This window comes from Triturus cristatus, chromosome 6, assembly GCF_964204655.1.
Source record: "Triturus cristatus chromosome 6, aTriCri1.1, whole genome shotgun sequence".
Taxonomy (NCBI): Eukaryota; Metazoa; Chordata; class Amphibia; order Caudata; family Salamandridae; genus Triturus; species Triturus cristatus.
The window spans coordinates 651,778,291-651,801,199 of NC_140589.1; positions in this window are offsets into that span (position 1 = coordinate 651,778,291).

Here is a 22,909-nt window from a genome sequence, read left to right on the forward strand (position 1 = left end):
TCGCCGAGCGCGGCCTGCAGGTCCGCCACATCCGCACCCAGGGTGGAGGTCCGCGCATCGAGAGTTTGAACCCTCTCGTTTGTTTTGGAGAGGTCCGCCCGTATTAAGGTGACATCAATTGCCACCGTATCGATCTTGCGGGCCAGGGCCTCGTATTGCGTGGCGATGGTCTCCCTGATGCCATCAATGGCGCCCATGATGTCCTGTAGGGAAAGTTCCGAAGAGACGGATGTGCCACCACCGGCGACGTCTGAGGGGGGACCGGCCGTTCCAGGAGAGCCTCTGCCCTGAGTATAGCGGTCCATGTTGTTGGTCTGGACCGATCCTCCACGGAGGGAGGATTTAGTCTTGCGCCCCTCGGGGCCCCCCTTGCCCCCCATGAGGCCACGGACTCCGAGGGGGACCGCCGGACAAAAGTAGTTGGGATACCGGCCCTGGAAACCAGCGCCTCACCCGAGGCCACAGTACGACGGTGCGGGGGGACCCAAGGCGATAGGCACTCTAGTGGCAGGTGGTGACAAAGCTTGTGCAGAGGTCAGGGAAACACCCCGCCACCTCAATCGCTCCACCGGCCAGCCCCCTGAGGTCTGAAAGTGAAACCGAAAGTGGCCGAGCGGCCCCTGGCACCGCGCCGCAGCCGTTGTTGTTCAACTGCGACACGGCCCCACGGCTCACCTTCGCCCCGGGCACCTCCGTCGGGTGGGTCCCAAAAGTTCAAACAACGATAACTCAGGATTCCCGGGTCCGATTAAATTTCTGTAAGGAGATACGTGCTCAGCCGGTCGTCATCTCCCAGATTCCATAAACCAAATCAGGATATTGTCAGGATAAATTCCGAGGAGCAGCGAGGGTCCGGGGAGCCCTGTGCTCACGCGACCATCTTGGATGCGCGCTAGGCTCCTCCTCCCAACATTTTTATTTTTATTTAGGTTTCAGTAGTCTAATGTTATATATTTAAATAGTTGAAACACGTTTTTACATTTTATTTTTAAAAGGCTAAATGTAATTTTTAAGAAAAATAAATTATAATAATTATATAAATATGTATATATAAAATTATATCTAATTTCAAATGTTTAACTAATTTAATTAATCAAACATTAGTTATTATGTGATGTTAACCTAATACCCTAATTCTCTTGTTGTCTAATGGGAAAATATGTAGTAGCAGCTTGCTGGCTATAAGTGGCCATGTGTGGAAATCCAGGGCTGGACTGGAGTACATTTACACCTGTTTGATACCTTTATTGCTCAAGTCATTATCACATTTATTTTGTGAATTGCAATGTTGTTACTCTTTTGTGGGTGAGTCTGTCCCTCTCAAATTCCTCCTTAAATTTCTTTTAACCGCTCTCATTTTGGTAGGATTTCCCATTTTCAGCCAGTACCCCTTGTCCATTACACACCTATTAAATTAATTGCATAAGTGACGGAGAGCTCCACACAGAAAATATAGGATGGGTCTCTAGCTATAGGTTTGTGAATTGCATTTCATAGTAATTGACCAACACTACTTTAGTACTACTTTACTTACTACAAAATGTAGTTTGTCAATCAGGCCCAATATGATGTGCTTCATTATCTCAAAGCATGCATTAAGGCTTTGTAATCCTCTAAAAGGCCTATCAAATAAAACAGTTATTCTGAACCCTTATCCCTTCCTTGGCAACTGAGTGAGCCATCGATGGAACCGAAGAATTTCAATAGCTTCTGATACTTATTCCAGCTGAAGAAGATATAACATGGAGCTGAGAGCTGTAAGTGAGAGAGGGAAATAAAGTTCAACAGGTTGAGATGAAAGAAGGGCACTTATCACTCTGTGGAAAGTTAGGCAAACACAGGTCTGCTCCTCCCAATCATCTTGAGCCTTTCAGCAAAATACATTGAAGCTCATGCAAAGGCAAATGATTAGTGCTAGGCCATGCACATGAGTCAATTTGAAATATTTTCAAATGAAGTGTAGATATCTCCATAGCTCACTATAGTACAAAATGTTCCATTGCTCATATTTCTAAAATTATCATAGAAAATTAATGCATTGGTCAGACAAAACCAGGTAAAACTAAATACATGGCTTAAATATGAGCTAAATCGTTCACACTTCCCGTTAGCCATTTTATGTCATCTAGGTAGTCAAAACAGACAAGTTTGGTAGTGGAAGACTTTTAGCCTACTCTTTAGCTTAATTGCCTAACTTCACGACTCTTAACTTTTTCACTTCCTTGAAATCATACTGAATAACTACTGGAAGCAATTACCACACCTAAGCAACTTCTTTAATTTGAACCTCAAAACAATACACAAAAATACAGAAACAAGAGTATATCAAATGCACGAATTATAAAATAATTTATTTAATTCACTATCCAAAACAGATGCAAATATCACAATTTTTGTCTTTAATCAGGAGGTTGGAGAATTTCAAAATGTAGTTTTCTATCTAAAAGACAAAGAGATATACTGGACTCCAGCACATTATTTAGTCTTTTTTGCTTCAAACGCATGCTCTCTTCTAGACTGCGATTACCAATGCTTCAAATAGAGCCAGCGATCATCCATTCTAGATTCCTTTTTGTTCTACTTGCTCTACACCCACAAATCAAGATAAGAATGCCAAGTTAATTGATAGCCTCCGATTTCAAATTCCTTCAAACAGAGCATTTTCAGTTTTGCTTTTTATGTTCATATCCTTCCCTAATCTGCCAATATTATTTAATTTTCTAAACAGTCGCAGACACCCTGAGGAGGTCCACGGAACACAGGTTTAAAAATCACTGGCCTAAGACATAAGAAGCTGATTATGGCAAAAAGGACAACCATTGATGCCATACAAACTAGTTGTAATTAATATTTTTAACTTTACAATGACAGCCTATTGGTCAGTCACGGCTGCTGCCTATAGGCAGTGGGGGTGGGGGCAGCAGAGCAACAGCAGCAGCGGCCACGGTGGGGTTGAATTAAAAAACCTTAATTAAAAAAAACATACTTGATTCTGCGGCCGCCTCTCGCTTCTCTTGCTGCTTCCGACAGTATCTGGAACAGACTCCCAAATCAAACGCTGCAGCAAGGATTGGCCTGAGCAGGCTGTTTAGACACTCCAATCAGGCACAGGGAGTCTGGCATCTTTCTCCACCCGGCTGTAGAATACATTCAGGTTCGAGAAACCTAACTGTGCATGTCTGTTTTGCCGGCCTAAGGCGGCCAGCCAAACAGACATGTGCACTTAGAAATGCACAACCACTCCTCTCTGTGAGCCAAGCCCCACCCCGTCCTGCACATGCTGGCTCGGACAGCAACAGCAAAATAAAACCATATTAAAACATCATTTTATTTTTCAACTGCTGGATCTGAACCAGTGGGGCAACACTCCACCACCATTGCAGAGGAGACGCACTGCTATTGGTTACTCCAAGTGGTAGACCATCCTCATTATAACAGGAGCTGCTTTGTGAGGCAGAACTGCCCGATCGCAAGTCTGCAGCATAGGTTAAAATTCAGAGGACTTAAAAGCAAAAACCTCTGCCCTGGGTACATAACTTTCATTGATATTGATCACATTTCTAATAGCTCTTATGTGTTCTGTCATTATGCATGCCTGCCTGTATGGAGGTATCAAATGTAATGAGTATGCAATAGAAAAAGATCTCATGGCAATATTAGGGATGAAATAAAATGACCACTTGGACACAAAGAGGATCACACATTACAATCAAAGTGAATAGTTGATTTTGGGATTTGTTTTACAGATGCTGAACTCACAGAATTTGGGTTTATTTTTCGACAAGTTTTCTACCAAAAAATGTCCAATCTTAATCTTTGGTACCTTTTTAAACAACAGTGAAGAGATGTTCTTTGGGTCTGCTTTGAAGAGACTAAACCCTTTTCAAATGTTATTCCTTCCTCAAAGTAGAAACCCCATAATACTAGTAACAAGTGATAAGCTTTTCAGTATCCGCAGCACAAAAAACAATATTAAATAATAAGTTGTGTTTTAATAATGAATATTACCACAAACGTTGGTAAAAATTGTATCTCTATCTTATAGGATTATTAAATGTTTTATGTAATTGAGCAATGCGTTTATTTGCGATGAAGGGCATGTGTGAACTCTTCATCATACAAGAGCTGAGGAAAAAACGTTGCTGGTTACTTACTGCCTGAAATAAAAAACCTGAGAGCATTTATGAGAAAGACACAACTTCAAGTTTCTATCACTTGATAGAAAACATATTTTATACACCCCAAAAATTGTACATTGTTTAATATGCCATATTTTTAATTCGTAATGTTTCTTGGTTCAAAGATTCCCTTCTAACATTTATTTGCAGTTGTGGCTCCTTGAGGGAGTGCTGTGGGGCAGTGGCGTTGCAGCATGCGCAATGTAATTTGTTTTATTTATTTATTTATGTACTTAACTCCGGTCGGCCATATGCCAGAGTTTACTACCCCCAACACTGCCCTTCCCCCGCCCCGCCCACTGCCCCTGCACTATCTATTTTTATATCTCGCCTACACAGCACGCATGCACTGCTTAGGAGGACCTTTAGCCATCGCTCTGCTCTTTTTTGCAGCACATACTCATGCTTGTGGCGGCATACACCTTGCAGGAACGAGCAGCGGCACGCATGTTAATTGGCTGTTGCTCGCTCCCGCAAGGCAGCAAGAACCACCAGCCAGCCCTCCGACAAACGACTCCCGGGATCTCTGTCCTCAAGCTGCTGCTCTTGGACACATCCTGGTCCTCTGCCCGGAAGCACTACACAATCTTTCCACACAGAGGGGTCAGGACTCGGCACAGGAAGAGCCGGTTCATGGAGCCATCTCCCGCGGTTGTATCTAAAAATGTCCCAGCTGTTGCTTACGCGCAGTTGATAAACGATGTAGCACAAAACAAGCTAAAAAAAAAGAATTCAGCATCTTTCAGAGTTAACTGCGAAGACAATAAGACGTGCGAAAATGTCTCTTGTTTAACACACGTTTATGTTTGTAGAACATAGAGCGCTTTGGACAGAAAGACACTCCTCTCTTCGATTGCACACCTTCAACGATATATGCGTTTCCTTGAAACTGTACTGGTCACCTTGCAGACAGGTTGAAAGAAGATATGTGCCCGACTCCACCCCATTTAGTTTACTTCCGAAGCAGTTCATACCCTGCCTTGGTTTGGGACGATCATTCGACTGTGGGGACAGCCCCAAAGCGCTTTATACATAACCTCAATCTCTCAATACTTCAGAAGATCACCTTCAGTTGGGTGCTTGTGGAAACCAGTGAAGTATCTGATACTACAAGTGTCTGGCCTCTCTATGCCTTGGAGGGAAGGGATCTAATACTTGATTGTTGCTGTTTTTGTTCTTTATGAGCAGCTATACAGCCCACGCACTGTGCGTCACTGAAGCTATCCATGCTCCATTAATGGGATATTTGTACATGCTCTTGGTATTTCCATAGAAAGTTACACAAAAAAAATCATCTTGTATGCTGCTAAAGCGATCTTATGCACTGCTTTAGCCTGCCATATTTGTATCCCTCCTGGCATAAAGTACACTGGATCTCACTATCATATGCCTCTGTAGCGATGCATGCATGGCTTAGCCTGTAACCAGCACAGTGATGTTATTTTTACCTTGCACACAACTTCACGGCGTCACGTACAAGACGTTTTAAATAGCTCGCACCTGATAGCAATTTATCAACCGGTAATTAAAGCAGCATAGAGTGGAACAGTGCATTGTATTAAATGTTTTTAGCTGTAGAGCAGTAGTTTCCAGTAAATGGCGACAAAATGTGGTGGGGGGCGGCTGCCCGACTACCACATCTACGTTTCATTTTCTGATTATTGTTTTTTATTCTGAGTTTTCATTCAGGCAGTGGCGTACAGCAAAATGATCATCCCCCTGCAATGTGTTGTGTGGGGCCTCTGAGTCTCGCATATCTAACAGCTATTCATTGGACTTTGGCAGAATGATCCCCCCCTTCTCTCCAGTGTTTTGGGGAGCCTGAAGGGCTGCCCCCCCATATGTCTGAAGCTAGCCGGTGTGTGCTTCTGCCCACGCATGTGTTTAGTGTGTTTTGCGACTTAATTTGGGGGCAACCATCAAAAAGTGCTTTGAGGTGTTTTCCTAGTGTGTGGGAGCTAAACCTCCCAAAGGCGAGACCTATTGGCTATACCAATGCTTGTTATACTAGTGGTCGTAGACTTCAATATTCATTACAAAGGTTAGGAAAAAATCTGTTTTATGCTTGTGGTTTGTGCCATGGAATCACAAATAGAATTATCTTGAAGCAGCTTTCTAAATGGCTTGAAACTGATACTGATGGATAATTGCACTTAATCGTGTTTTTTAAATGTCATTTGTATCATAATATTTAATAATTAAGGTAAAATGACCTACAACTATATGGAGCATTTGCAAAAGCACCAATGCTACTTAGGACTAAAGTCTATTGGATTTAGGAATGTTCTTCAGTATGACTAAATTTACCAAGGATTGACTGTGAGCCCCAATATTTATAACCGTTTCCTATTGATACACAAATAAAGTAAGCACATTTAGGAACCATCTTTCATTCTATACAAATGATATACACTCCCTATTTCAACATATAAATGTGAGCCATCATCTCGCCTGTTTGCGGCAGCTTGGCAGTAGACCCAATCTTTTTCAAACCTAGTAAGACATCTTACCTTTCAGTTGTTTATATGAATTCATATGTGTGAAGCACACTGAAGATTGATTGAAGTGACGGAACGTATATAGCGATGTGGAGTTTTTTCATACATGGCCTTTTTTGCACTCTGCTTTTTCTCCTGTTTGTCAGACTATCTGTCCATCTGGGAAAGATAGCTTAATGGATTAACCATGACTCAGAACTTCCAAGTCCAATGACTCCACTTTCCTTTCTTCCTAAGACTGTTAAATTAAGTACCATAGAATGGAAAATAATCAAATCTCTTAATTAAAGCTTATTTAAAGTGCTATGTTTAAAAAAGCAAGTTAGCAAAGTTATACGAGACTGAATTGAACCGCTGGTGACTATGCCTACTGCAGCAAGGCGAGTGAAGAAAGGCAGCTATAAGATGCCCCTTGGTGGGTCTCGCCCACTGAGAGTTCTATATGAGCATAAAAAAGGTACTTTCACACTCACTCAGCTTTATTTTAAAATTTGAAATGTGGTTCGAACAACATGCAGATATGAAGTGAAATGCATGAGATGCTATTTGCTGATCTTATTCCAGGCCCCACTGTTAACATTTAAAGTATTTAACAAATTAATTCAAGGAAAAATGATGCAATTTTAAGTGCACTGAAAATGCAGCATCTGTTTAGTTAACCTTTAAGCATGCCCGCCTTAAGCGAAAAAGCTTATGTGTTTTCTGGATACAATATGAGAGATGAAGTGCTGGAACTAGATACTGCCTGTGTTTTTAGAGGGTCCCAGGTGACCTCTGCATTTCATTAGGATGAAGGATTGTCTTTACTGTTTCCTTGTGGCTTGGGAAAACCACAGAAATCCATCAGACTGAGCTTAAAACAAGGAAGGTTTTTTTTCGAAATGTTATTGTTGTTTTGTACTCATCTTTAACTCTCTCCAATGCTGCACTTCATTAGCAATTATTTAGAACTTGGCACTGCGATGAAAACAAGTAACAGTAAACATAATCGTGCAAAGTCCTAATTAACTCTGTTTTGCACGCTGCTCAAACATTGTTTAACGTAAACAAATCTGGAAATGGATCTTTGCGCACTCATGAAAAAGACAGAATACCAAGAATGACACGTTGCCAATGAAGATGCCGAGAATATCATATGATTGTATCGTAGATATCCCTCGGTAGCTACTCAGATCGAAAATATATTTTTAAAAAATACTTAATATTTTTTACTTTTGAAAACGGTGGGACATCTTTTGAAATCGTCTCACGCGTCTCACGCACAATATGTTATTCGCCATATATCTTTGTACTTTGATGTCATAGTTTGGTGAATATATATCTAAAACATTGGTTCTATGAGACTTATTTCAACTATGTTACACTTTTTTGTTCTAACAACTTATGGTGAGTAAAAGAACAACATATTAAATAAATGCAGGAGCTTGTGTGCAAAAACAAATGGTTATATAGTTTTTCAATAGACTGTAGTTAATAATTTATCCCATTACCTATGGGTGCAGGGTGCAGCTGGGCTAAAGGCAGTGAACAAACACACAGGGTGTTTGCAAAGAATACAGTGTTAAAAAATTCCACAAGATACCAAAGTGACAATAGGAATATAAAGAGAGATCCTGGCTGTGTATCATGTTGTGAACCCAAGGAGATGATGGACGGAGCACTAAAACTTTTCACACACTCATCCCCAGTCACAGATCTGGGTTGAATCCATCATCGGTCTTTAGCTCACTTCGCCACCTCAGTTCAGAACCAGCCATATGCAAATCAGACTTGACCCTGTGCCTCATGGTAACAGTCCAGCCCGAACTGGCAAGCCAGGTCTTCCATGAACCGGAAAAAAGGATCCTTGGACCGGTTTTGGGGTAACACCCCTTATCAGTCCAGGGAAGACATGGTTTGGCAGTTCGGCTGGACTCTTCCCATGAGGCACAGGATCAAGACTGATTTGCATATAGCTGTGCCTGAACTGGGGTGGCAAAGTGAGCTAAAGAACGATGATGGATTCAACCCAGATCTGTGACTGGAGGTGAGAGTCTGAAACGTTTCAGCGCTCCTTGCATCATCTCATTGTGTTTGCTGTCTATCATGTTGTGTCTGGTCACAAATGGGCAGTGAGGTAGTATGTGAGAGTATTATCTGCATAGTCCTAAGAGTTAAGCCAATGTGTCAACGCTTTGGCTTTTGTCTACCAGTCTTGATCAGGAAGGGGGAGCATGTTGTAGAGATAAGCATAAAGCCTGAAAAAAGAATAAAGAAGGAAAACCATGAATGATTCAGTCACACCATAGTGCTTAGAGATGCATGTAGCACTTGGTGAATTAATAAAACAGGAGTAAGTTGTAGGTTGAACTGGCAACTTCACCTCCTTCAAAAAATATCACAGGAATTTGTATTTTTTAGTATTCATTACTTTTCTGTGATATTAGTAGGCTGTATGGACAGTGATGTGTGTCACTTATGGGATAACTAATTCACAGGGAACTATTGTTTCATATATATATATATATATATATATATTACCTACTGGCGGTCGCCAGTAGGTAGTTATAGTTAGGACCATCTTACCATAGGAAATCCGCAACATTCTATTTGGAATAACTTTGGCGCCGGTCGACGAATCCTCGCGAAATTTTCAAAATAGGTGGGGCGCTACGCTCCGCTCCTACCCTGAAAGTCTCGGGGGGATTCGTCAAGCGGGTGCTGAGAAAAAAGGGGGGTCCCAAAACGCGTTTTTCCCATGCATTTTTCCATAGGACATTTAGACACAGCTACAGCCCGAACGGCTGAACAGAGTTACTTGAAATTTGGCAGAGAGGTAGTCCTCAGGTCAAGGAAGTGCCTTTTGTAGGTCTGGTGTAAATCTGTTCAGTAGTTCCTGAGAAAATAGCATTTAAATCAATATATATATCTGTGGCGGCTTACGGTGCGCTTACCGTGCGCTTACCGTAAGCTTACCGTACGCGTACGGTGACGTGCGCGAGCGCGAGCGCGATTCTGATTGGCTGTTAGATCTTAGTAAACATTCGAATCGGTCGAAACCAGGAAGTGTCGGCCGCCATTTTCTCACTCGCACTCTGAGGGGGGGATGAAAAACAAAGGAAAAATACATGTAAAGGTGCTGTTTAGACAGCTCTTAACCACCTAACCTTGATGAAGGGGTCCCCAAAGAACCCCCAATGCCAAAAAGTCAATAATTTTTTTTTTCGAAAAATCCCCCGTTATAGTTAGTGCAGGCAACTATAACTCACACGACCGCAATCCTCTGCTGATGACATATGTGTCTTTATGAAAAAAAAAAAATTGTAATATATGTATAGCTAAACATTTATGGAAGAAGACATGGGTAAATAAGTGTCTAAATACAGTATTAGCATCAGCAGAGGATTGCGGTCGTGTGAGTTATAGTTGCCTGCACTAACTATAACGGGGGAATTTCATAGGTTTTTTTATCAGTAAAATGTCCAGCTAACTATAACATGTGTGAAACCTATGGTTTTTTCAGTGAATATATATATATGTAAGATGGCCGCCATGTATTCTGTATAATGCAGTGACTTCACAAGGCCTTCTTTGATTTTTATGTTTCTTTTTCATTTATGTAATCACGTTGAGCACTTTAAATATGTGTCATACACTTGGGGCCCCTGACATCGAGGAAGGCAGATTGCCAAAACGTGTCTGTCAGTGTGGGGGGGGGCTCTGTGCACCAATAAATAACTTCTAATGAAGACCTGCGAGTGCTTTCCTACTTGCGCTGCTGAAGTAGCTGTGCGCGTGAAATTATATATATATATATATATATATATATATATATATATATATATATATATTCACTGAAAAAACCATAGGTTTCAGACATGTTATAGTTAGCGGAAATTTTACTGATAAAAAACCAATGAAATTCCCCCGTTATAGTTAGTGCAGGCAACTATAACTCACGCGACCGCAATCCTCTGCTGATGCTAATACTGTATTTAGACACTTATTTGCCCATGTCTTCTTCCATAAATTTTTAGCTATACATATATTAGAAATATATTTTTTTCATAAAGACACATATGTCATCAGCAGAAGATTGCGGTCACGTGAGTTATAGTTGCCTGCACTAACTATAACGGGGGAATTTCATTGGTTTTTTATCAGTAAAATTTCCGCTAACTATAACATGTCTGAAACCTATGGTTTTTTCAGTGAATTTGCAAGGTTTTTTAAATGCTAATTCCTAACTATAACGTGTGTGAAACCTATGGTTTTTTCAGTGAATTTGTACGGTTTTTTAAATGCTAAGTTACTTTACGCCATTCGTGGCGTGCACGCCCACTTAACGCAGTTCGTTCCGTGCGCGCACGGTGCGCTTCGCGCACCGTGCGCGCACGGTGAGCACGCGGTGCGCTTTGCGCACCGCGCGCCCACTTTACGCAGTTAGTGCCGTACACGCATGCCCACGTTACGCACCGTGCGCACATGGAGGACATATTATGCGCTTCCTTGTGATAGGTAATCTGTTAAATTTAATTTGTAAGTGATGACAATAATATGCCATGCACAGAGAGTGTTTTTTTTTTTTATTACAATTTTTAGCGTAAGCGCACCGTACGCGTACGGTAAGCGTAATCGGCGAAATTTTCAAAAAATAAAAATTTACCGTTTTTGGCCTTTGAGGACTCAACTAACATGGCTATGTGCATGGGCGCTGTCTAAACAGCCCCTTTATATGTTTTTTGCCTTTGTTTACAGCCCCCCCCTCAGAGTGCGAGAGAGAAAATGGCGGCCGCCGCTTCCTGGTTTCGACCGATTCGAATGTTTACTTAGATGTAACAGCCAATCAGAATCGCGCTCGCGCACGCCACCGTACGCGTACGGTAAGCTTACGGTAAGCGTACCGTAAGCTGGCTCAGATATATATATTGATTTAAAGGCTATTTTCTCAGAATCTACTGAACAGATTTACACCAAACCTACAAAAGGCACTTCCTTGACCTGAGGACTACCTCTCTGCCAAATTTCTAGTAATTCTGTTCAGCCGTTCGGGCTGTAGCCCTGTCTAAAGGTCCTATGGAAAAATGCATGGGAAAAACGCGTTTTGGGACCCCCTTTTATCTCAGCCCCCGCTTGACGAATCCCCCCGAGACTTTCAGGGTAGGAGCGGAGCGTAGCGCCCCACCTATTTTGAGAAATACGCGAGGATTCGTCGACCGGCGCCAAAGTTATTCAAAATAGAATGTTGCGGATTTCCTATGGAAACAGGGTCCTAACTATAACTACCTACTGGCGACCGCCAGTAGGTAATATATATATATATATTCACTGAAAAAACCATAGGTTTCACACATGTTATAGTTAGCTGGACATTTTACTGATAAAAAACCAATGAAATTCCCCCGTTATAGTTACTGTAGGCAACTATAACTCACGCGACCGTAATCCTCTGCTGATGCTAATACTGTATTTAGACACTTATTTGCCCATGTCTTCTTCCATTAAATTTTAGCTATACATATATTACAAATATTTCATAAAGACACATATGTCATCAGCAGAGGATTACGGTCGCGTGAGTTATAGTTGCCTACAGTAACTATAACGGGGGAATTTCATTGGTTTTTTATCAGTAAAATGTCCAGCTAACTATAACATGTGTGAAACCTATGGTTTTTTCAGTGAATTTGTACGGTTTTTTAAATGCTAAGTTACTTTACGCCATTTGTGGACGCAGTTCGTTCCATGCGCGCACGGTGCGCTTCGCGCACCGTGCGCGCACAGTGAGCACGCGGTGCGCTTCGCGCACCGCGTGCCCACATTACGCTAGATGTGCCATGAACGCACGATGCGCTTCGCGCACCGTGCGCACATGGAGGACATATGATGAGCAAACTCTTAAATCTGCTTTTCATTTATTTTTTTTTATTTTTTTTACCGTACGCTTACCGTAAGCTTACGGTACGCGTACCCCGTGATTTTTTTTAAAATCAATAAATGTTTTTTTTGTACTTTTCTGTCCTTCTTTGACCCCCTTACAAATGTTAGGGGGTCTGTAACTCTCCTCATTGCCCCCTTTCCTTGTTTTCTCTGTTTTTTTTTCTGAGTGAAACACACAAAATGGCGGCCGCCGCTTCCTGGTTTCGGCCGATTCGAATGTTTACTAAGATCTATGGGCCAATCAGAATCTCCTTCGCGCACGCCATGTTTCTTCCGTACGCTTACCGTAAGCTTACCGTACGCGTACCCCGTGATTTTTTTTAAAAATCAATAAATGTTTGTTTTGTACTTTACAGTCCTTCTTTGACCCCCTCACAAATGTAAGGGGGTCTGTAACTCTCCTCATTGCCCCCTTTTCTTGTTTTCACTCTTTTTTTTTCAGAGTGAAACACAGAAAATGGCGGCCGCCGCTTCCTGGTTTCGGCCGATTCGAATGTTTACTAAGATCTAAGAGCCAATCAGAATCGCGCTCGCGCACGCCACCGTACGCTTACCGTAAGCGTACGGTAAGCGTACCGTAAGCGGGCTCAGATATATATATTGATTTAAAGGCTATTTTCTCAGAATCTACTGAACAGATTTACACCAAACCTACAAAAGGCACTTCCTTGACCTAGGGACTACCTCTCTGCCAAATTTTGAGTAATTCTGTTCAGCCGTTCGGGCTGTAGCTCGTTCTAAAGGTCCTATGGAAAAATGCATGGGAAAAACGCGTTTTGGGACCCCCCTTTTATCTCAGCCCCCGCTTGACGGATCCCCCCGAGACTTTCAGGGTAGGAGCGGAGCGTAGCGCCCCACCTATTTTGAGAAATTCGCGAGGATTCGTCGACCGGCGCCAAAGTTATTCAAAATAGAATGTTGAGGTTTTCCTATGGAAACGTGGTCCTAACTATAACTACCTACTGGCGACCGCCAGTAGGTAATATATATATATATATATATATATATATATATATATATATATTTCACTGAAAAAACCATAGGTTTCACACACGTTGTAGTTAGGAATTAGCATTTAAAAAACCTTGCAAATTCACTTAAAAAACCATAGGTTTCACACATGTTATAGTTAGGTGGATATTTCACTTGTAAAAAAACAATGAAATTCCCCCGTTATAGTTACTTCAGATAACTATAACTTGCGCGCCCGCAATCCTGTGCTCATGACGTCACATATTACATCACTCATGACATGGACAGTGGCATCACCCTTGACATCACTGATGACATCATCCTTGTGATAGAGTGGCGGTAGCGCAAGTTATAGTTATCCGATTCGAACGTTGACTGACATGTAACCACCAATCAGAATTACACTCGCGCACGTTAGGGTGCGCGCACGGTGCGCGGCCATAGATATGTATGTGCTTTTAAATGCAATTTTCTCAGGAACTAATGAACAGATTGACTCCATATATGCAAAAGGCACTTCCCTGACCTGAGGACTACCTCTCTGCCAAATTTCAAGTAATTCTGTTCAGCCCTTCGGGCTGTACCTTCGACTAAAGGTCCTATGGAAAAATGCATGGGGAAAACGCGTTTTGGGTCCCCCCTTTTTTCTCGGCCCCCGCTTGACGAATCACCCGAGACTTTCAGGGTAGGAGCTGAGCGGAGCGCCCCATTAGTTTTGAAAATTTTGCGAAGATTCGTCAACCGGCGCCAAAGTTATTCCTATGGAAACACGGTCCTAACTATAACTATCTACTGGCAACCGCCAGTAGATAATATATATATATATATATATTACCACTTCCTCGATTAGCCGGGACTATTCAAGCGGCGGTGCACCTCAGGGTCCGAAGTCACCCTGTTCACTATCCTTTTCTCGCCGCACATACGAGTACGCGTACACTCCTTCCAAAATCTGCGCGATTTTCAAAACAAGCTTTCAAAAGAAATTTTTATTGTTCAAAGCATCAAGTCAACAATAACCCAACGCGTTTCAGCGGCAAACCGCCTTGATCCCGGGGTAGCGATTATGTCAACATTCCGACATTTAAACAAAGTTTTTTCAGCACTACGCACAACGTCTAAAGTAAATAACATAGAAAGTGGACTATTACCTAAAAAACTGTCGGCCATTTTGCCCTAGTCAAAGTGAATTATAGGCTGCCTTAATCTTCATATATATTTCCTTATGTTCATATTCATAATAACTGAAAGTGCTTTACAATCATGATTCTAAATTCAATTGTTTAACATTATATGCAATATCCAAAATCATTGTAAATCCACTTTACAAATTATTGTTGTGCAAGGTAGTAAAATCGGCATATCTTTGAAATCAATTACAGACAGCCGTCCGTGCATACAAGATCTATAATACATCTGAACAAAGGTTTAATCGCCATAACCCAACTTCCGACATCCCAAATCAATCAAGTTCAGTGAACATATTTCTATCAGTGTAACATTTGAATCTTGTTATTTTTATAAACATATATATATATATTCTTGCTCTCCATATTGAGCCTGAGCTGGGGATTACCTTTAGTAATGCCTTTATGCATATCCTTTCTATAAGTACATGATACATCACTTTGTATTTATATGTGTGAATACATCAAAACAAACAAATAAGTAAATATATAAATAAACAAATGTAGTGCCCAAGTGGGCAAATAACTCCACCATGTACATGGATATACTCCAAATAACGCCCAAGTGGGCATAGTCTCCCTGTCATTCACATAATTCTCATCCTTATTCTTAACAAATATTACTTGAGATTTCGGTTTCCATAATGGGTCACACCACCTATAAAAAAACACACATTTATATATTCTATTAAGGTGCAAGCTGACAAGTGCAAATACCCATACAAAATTGTGCAATTTAATTAAAATTAAATAAAAGACACTGAGCTGAGGATAGTGGAGGCCCAGAGCGACTCCCACCCTTGCTCCTAATTTCATTAATTGTTTTAGGTATTACCATGTTTCAACGAAGAATCAGAGAGAAGGCAATAGAGATCAAAATCTACATCCAATCAAATAGAATCATTCCCCCAGAAACCAGGACTATTCTTCCTCTGAATTCAAACCTCCTGGGATCTTTGTATTCAGTTCTACAATGTATTTCGACTCAAGCTGTCATAATTTACGAATTCTGTCTCCCCCCTACTTAATGGGGGAATCCGATCAATCACAAAAAATCGCAATAGATTTCGATTACTGTTGTGAGTTTCTTCAAAATGTCGTGCTACGGGGGACAATTTGTCTTTATTCTGAATCGCCCTCATATGCTCCAGAATACGCTTTTTTGCTGCAAACATCGTACTCCCCACATATTTTTTTGGACATGGGCAACATGAGACGTACACACAATGGTCAGAAAGAGAGGAAAGGTGTTTTTCAATTACCCTCTCAGAATCTAATATAGGGAAATACACAGTTTTAACATTAGAGCTATACTTGCATGCTTTACAAGACATGCAAACATAAAACCCTTGAATATCCTTGTTACTTTGTTACTTTTTTCACTTGTGTAACGTCATTTCTGCACAACCTGTCCTTCAGGGAATTAGCTTTCCTATAGGTAATGTTAGGAAACTAATTCACAACATCTTCCAAGGTTGTTTCGGTTTTCAAAATTTTCCAATGTTTATTTACGTACTTACGCAAACTCGCTGAATTGGAGTTGTAGGTGGTAATATACCTCACAACTTGTTTCCCTTCTTGGATTTCTTGTTCTTTCTCTGTATCTTTTGGGGATAGTAACTCATTTTGGGTAAATTTAGCAGCCTTTAAATGAGCTTCTTTAATCTGACCAAGACTAAACCCCCTTTCCCAGAATCTTACAGTCCTACGTTCACACTCTGCTTTAAAGTCCAAATCAGGACTACAATTTCTCCGAGCCCGGAGAAATTCCCCATAAGGTATGCTTCGAATTAAGTTCCTCGGATGACTGCTAGCAGCATGCAACAACGTGTTGCCAGCCGTTTCCTTGCGATAGAGTCTTGAAGTCAGTTTATTATTGACTATTTTAATTTGTAAGTCTAGAAACTCAACACTTGAATCACTCATCTTACTCACAAATTGCAGGTTAACATTATTTTCATTCAAAGCTGAGATAAACTCCATAGCTTGCTCTGCACTTCCGTTCCAGATGACGAAAAGATCGTCAATGTATCACAGCCAAGAAATCACATGCCTGCGATACTGACTGTGTTGCCTGGGTACCTGTTGCTCCCACCACCCCATAAAGAGATTGGCATAACTGGGAGCAAAGCAGGTACCCATAGCGTGCCCTGTTTGTTTCTATACAGGACATGATTAAAGATAAAAAATTATTGTCAAGGCAAAATCGAATCATCTGTATAACCATCTCATTATGTTCCAAAAAAGAGACGGACCGAGATTTTAGGAAATGTTTGCATGCTTGGACACCATCCTCATGTTTAATAGAGGTGTATAGACTACACACGTCCAAAGTAAATAGAAGAAAGCCCTCCTGCCACTCGATGTCTCCAATTTTATTAAGAAAATCTTTACTATCTTTTAAATAGGAGGGCAGCTTCTCTACATATGGACGTAAAAAATAGTCAATATATTGTGAAGTTTTTTCCAATAGGGAGCCCATTGAAGAAACAATGGGTCTCCCTGGTGGTCTCAGCGGATCTTTATGTAATTTGGGCAAAAGATAGAATAATGCCACCCTGGGAGTACGATTCAAAAGAAAAGAATATTCATCCCACTCTAAAATGCCACATGAATGCCATTCTTTAAGCATATTCTGATAGAGAGAATTTGATTCATTCACCCTAGCTTTAGTTACTTTTTCATAACAGTCAGTACATCCCAACTGTCGAATTCCTTCTTGAATGTAATTTTCAACTTTTAAAATCACGACATTTCCCCCTTTATCCGATTGACGGATAACAATACTATGATCTCCCTGCAGTGTTTTAACCGCCAGTCTCTGATGTTTAGTTAGATTGTCTTGATACCATTTCTTTTTTTTAGCCAAAGTTTTCAAATCTGAAATTACCATAGTCTCAAAACATCAATGCTACGGGGGGGCAATGTCGGATTAAAACTTGATTTCGGTTTAGAACTATTGGGGCAGCTTACATTTACCACATAACCCAATGATTGTGCATTCAGGGGTTTCATATCTACATTATCCCATTCCAATTCTTTTAAAGCAATTAGAGTGTCAATTTCATTGATCGATTCTTCCACAGGAATATTCACCATTGTGGTCTTCGGTTGGGGCACATTTCTAACCTTCAATTTATGCCATTTATGTTATGCCATTTATGTAGTCGTAATTTTCTAATGAAGTGATACAAGTCAATTCTCTCTTGAGAATAGAAAAATACATTAGTAGGACAAAAAGAGAGACCAAACTGCAATACATCATGCTCCACAGTACTAAGTAAACGATCAGAAAGATTTACCACATTTCTGCAGTTCCATATTTTCCTTGTCTCTTCTGGCCCCTTGGTTCCACTCCGATTGGAGCTGTTGTTTTTCTTCCACAATCCACCCCTCCTAACTTGTTTGCGGAAGGTTGGGAGTCTGAATTGATTTTTCCTCTTCCTCTTCCTCTTCCTCTTCCTCTGCCTCGGCCGGTGTAACCTCTTCCTCGTCCCCGACCCCTGTCTATTTGCCAGTTCTGTTTGTTCTGTGTTTGATTCATCAATCGAAATTCCTCCCAAAAATGTGTCGATACCGTTCTAACTTTCTCCAGTAAAGGAGTCCCATCCTCCGAAATATCACTGTCACTCACATCGCATTCAGCTGCATCACAACTGGATTCTCGGGGACTATCTTCTGATTCATGTTATCATATTTACGACTGAAGGTAAATATTCTACCCGACTGGTAGTCGATTTTGTCCCTTAAAAACTTCCTCTCCTTCCTCGCAATGATTTCTTCTTCATGTCTGTCAATGTTCTTGCTAATTTCATCCATTTTACTACTGAAAGTCTCTACATTTTCCTCTTTCCGGATTTCCTCCTTTAGTTCCGCAATTGTTTTTAGCAATAGAGGCCGTTCTTTCCAGGCAAACTTTATAAGTATACTGAGCATGCGATTCGAACACTCCATCAAATTGCTAGCCCATTCTTCTGCCAGTTCCGGGTCAGGATCCTCATAAGAGGGGGCAATCAGGATTCTCAGTCCTCTTGGAACCCTCCTCTCCTCCTGATATTTTTCTAGAGTTATCGCATCCCACCATTTGAAAATTTCTTTTTTCACTAACTTTTCCAGTTGTTGATATTTTTGATATAATGAAATTGGCATCAATACCTTTTCACGTGCCTGTAACTGATCTGCTGTTTTGACAAACATAGTTGTTGCCCTCAGCCTCCTCCGTGCCTCAGTTTCTTGTTACATAATTGACTTTAATCTCGATGCTATCTAACCAGGAAACATCCACATCCGTCTCCAGATACACTCTTGCTCTGTGTGTGTGCGCTCCAGCCGGAGACCACACTCGTGCTACTGGAAGCCCACAAACTCCCAACACACTACGCTGGTGTTTCTCAGTGGGAACGCTGCAATCGGGGACATGCTCAACAATGGCTTTGGAATACTCAAAATTTAAATCATGACCTTTATACTTCCGTACTCCTCAATCCTGTTGTGGATTAGTGTCGGAAATCGCGGGGAACCAAAGATGCTTAATAACGAGACCTCTCACCCAGTTCCAATGGCGTATTCAAAACCCGTCGTCGTACTGCCGGCTCACTGCCAAAAGCATCGCACTGACATCCATCTTACGCACATCCAAGATAACATCCACGTGCAGAATCTTAATCCAAGTAAAGTAAGTCCCCCATCACGGTCTACCGGCTTTCATTTACTTTATATTACCACTTCCTCGATTAGCCGGGACTCTTCAAGCGGCGGTGCACCTCAGGGTCCGAAGTCACCCTGTTCACTATCTTTTTCTCTCTGCACATACAAGTACGCGTGCACTCCTTCCAAAATCTGCACGATTTTCAAAACAAGCTTTCAAAATAAATTTTTATTGTTCAAAGCATCAAGTCATATATATGAAGATTAAGGCAGCCTATAATTCACTTTGACTAGTGCAAAATGGCTGACAGTTTTTTAGGTAATAGTCCACTTTCTATGTTATTTACTTTAGACGTTGTGCGTAATGCTGAAAAAACTTTGTTTAAATGTCGGAATGTTGACATAATCGCTGCCCGTGATCAAGGCGGTTTGCCGCTGAAAGGCGTTGGGTTATTGTTGACTTGATGCTTTGAACAATAAAAATTTCTTTTGAAAGCTCGTTTTGAAAATCGTGCAGATTTTGGAAGGAGTGCACGCGTACTTGTATGTGCGGCGAGAAAAGGATATATATATATATATATATATATATATATATATATATATATATATATATATATATATATATATATATATTACCTATTGGCTGTTGCCAGTAGGTAGTTATAGTGAGGACCTAGTTTCTACCGGAGAGGCAAGATGGCGTGTGGTTAGCTGCTCCATCTCCGCTAGCTCCCCCGGATGGATCGATGCGATGGTCAGCGGCTGGCTGGACTTGCTGGCCTAAGCTCGAGCACAGCGTCGGAGATGGTGGATGCCCTTCTCCTGGTGCTCCTGATCGTCCTGCTTTTAACCGAGAAAGGCTCACGCCGTAAGGGCACCAAAGTAATCCTGCGGGCGCGGAAAAAGGTGGAAGGAATAATGGCTTCACGAGGCACAAAAACGCTGAAACCGCGTACCACGGTTGTCATGGCCAGCGCGGTAGGCGCCACGGGGGGGTCTACACCTGCGACATCGGCGAACCTGAATGTGTCAAGCGGGAGTTTCGCGGACGGTAAACAACGCGCCGCCCTTACCAAAGGAGTAAAGAAGGAGTCTGGAGTAAGAAACCAGGTCAGCAGCAAGAAGAGGACCCAGCGCAGCCCACCCTCATTTCTATGTTTAATAGCCATTCTGCAGCAGATACTGTAAGTAAGGGGCAAACACTTATGCAGTTGCAGATAACCCCTGGACTGGAGGAGAATGTGTATGGGGGAGAGCCGGACTCCCCAGAAACCAGTCTGAGGAATGTTGAACTTGATCTACCCCCCGGAAATGTGTCCCCTGGTTTAGATAAGGGTCTGGGTGATAATTTGGGGGGAATAAGCGACCACCACGATGCGCTAAACCCAAGGAAGGAAAATGAAGAAAAGGCTGGTACCCCAGAGAGTGAAAAATTGCTAGCAAGGAGAGACTTGGCTAGATTAGGGCAGCAGACCCGAGAAGAGCTCTCGCCTGAAGTGACTGGGGAGAATTTTTTTTCTCTAACCGATGAATCGGACCCCTCTGGGAAAGATGAGATTTCCTCGAATAGCAGTGAAGGGGTCCTGGAAACGGATGATTCATCATCGGAAGATTCGCTGCAAGCCACCCAAAGGAAACAGAGCACAGGCGGGAGCAAAGGGAAAGAAAGTCAGAGATGGCAAGGGGGGAGACAGTTGAAATGGGACTACTCAGATACACATCCAGTTCCAGGGGAGGAAATGCGGGAAGGTGTGAAAGAAGTGGTGGAACCATCACAATCAATGATATTATGTTCCATTCAGCAGATGCAGGAGGAAGTAAGGGCGGATGGTTGCAGGGCTAGGATCGCTAACAAGAAGGTACAAGCCGGCATCGGGAAAATAAATAGGAAATGCGGGGATTTTGCAGAAAGGCTGACGATGGTGGAAACTCGGACCGAGGCCCTAGAAACCGAAGTTGAGGCACTAAAAGAACAGAACATTGGATAGAGTGGAGCAGGAAAATAGTCAGCGGAGGAATAACCTGCACTTCCTAGGGGTTCCAGAGGGGGTGGAAAGGAATAATCCGAGGCTGTACATCGTGAACCTTTTGAAAAATACTTTCCCGGAGCAAGTGAAACTGGACTGGAACGATAAGATTCAAAGAGCCCACAGAGTGCCCATAACGATGGGGAGACAACCCCAGGAGCGACCAAAGGCATTCTTAGTGTTCTTTGGCAATTTCCTGCTGTGCCAACTTATGTACGATCAAGCCCGACCAAATTCCCCAAAGGTGTATGAAGGTGTATCCTTTTTCGCTAAACCGGACTTTGCCCACCCGACTACTATGGCTTGGAAAGGGATCGGTGAGCAGTTTATTCGGGCAGTGAAAGCCTTGTATAAGGACACGAAGGCTAGAGTGCAGGTGAACGGGGGATTGACTGAGGCATTCAAAATAACAAGAGGTACTAGGCAGGGGTGCCCTTGTTCCCCATTATTGTTTGCCATATACATTGACCCCTTTCTGGAATATCTGGAGCACTCACCAAAAATTCCTCCTCTTTTCGACACGGGCCTGTAGGAAAAGTTCTTGCATACGCTGATGATGCTGTATTAGTTACTACTCAACCCGACTCGGCTATGAAAGTAATTGAAATTGAGGCCCAAAAGTTTGGCGCAGTGTCTGGATATGCCCTGAACAGGGATAAAACACAAATTGTGGTTAATGAATTTGCCCCAAGCACTGATTAAAGGGTAGTGAGAAACACAACTTATCTAGGAGTAGTGATAAACTCAGAGATTGATGAAATAGTCAAATTAAATCTCGAACCATGCACAGTAGACATCAAAAAAACATTTAAGCGAATGGATAATTTACACTTAACCCTGATTGGCCGAGTTAATATAATAAAGATGATTTGTTTCCCCAAAGTCCTATACTTCTTAAGAACCATTCCATTGATTTTTTTGAACTATTGGTTTAAAAGATTTGAGAGTATCTTTGCACAATTTATATGGGCTTATACAAGACCCAGAAGGGCGACTACATTTTTATATTTATCTAAAGAACGTGGGGGCTTGGCGTTACCCAACCTTAGAGTTTACTGGTGGTCCACCTCTATCATGCATTATATACCTTTGTTGAATGAGACCCCAGAGCCCGAAATTACAAGTGGGAGCTATCCATATGTGTATGTAAACTCTTACGATGTAAGAGGGTGCCTTTGGCACCAGACTAATTATGGGTACTATAAACGAGTGCGTTTTAAGACACTCCTGGCAGTACGACGTTTGGTAGGGTTAGCTAAAGTAAGTTATTTTACACCACTCGTCCAGAACACAGAGCTACCCGATATTTTTAAAGATCATTATTTACCGAGATGGATAAATTCTGGTATAACACAGCTTGGATGTCTATTTACACTTGAAGGGTTAAAATCATTTGATGAATTAAAAGAAGAATTTACCTTATCTAATAGGGACTTTTTTAAATACCTACAGGTAAGGGATTTCTTGTCAAGAAAGGCAGG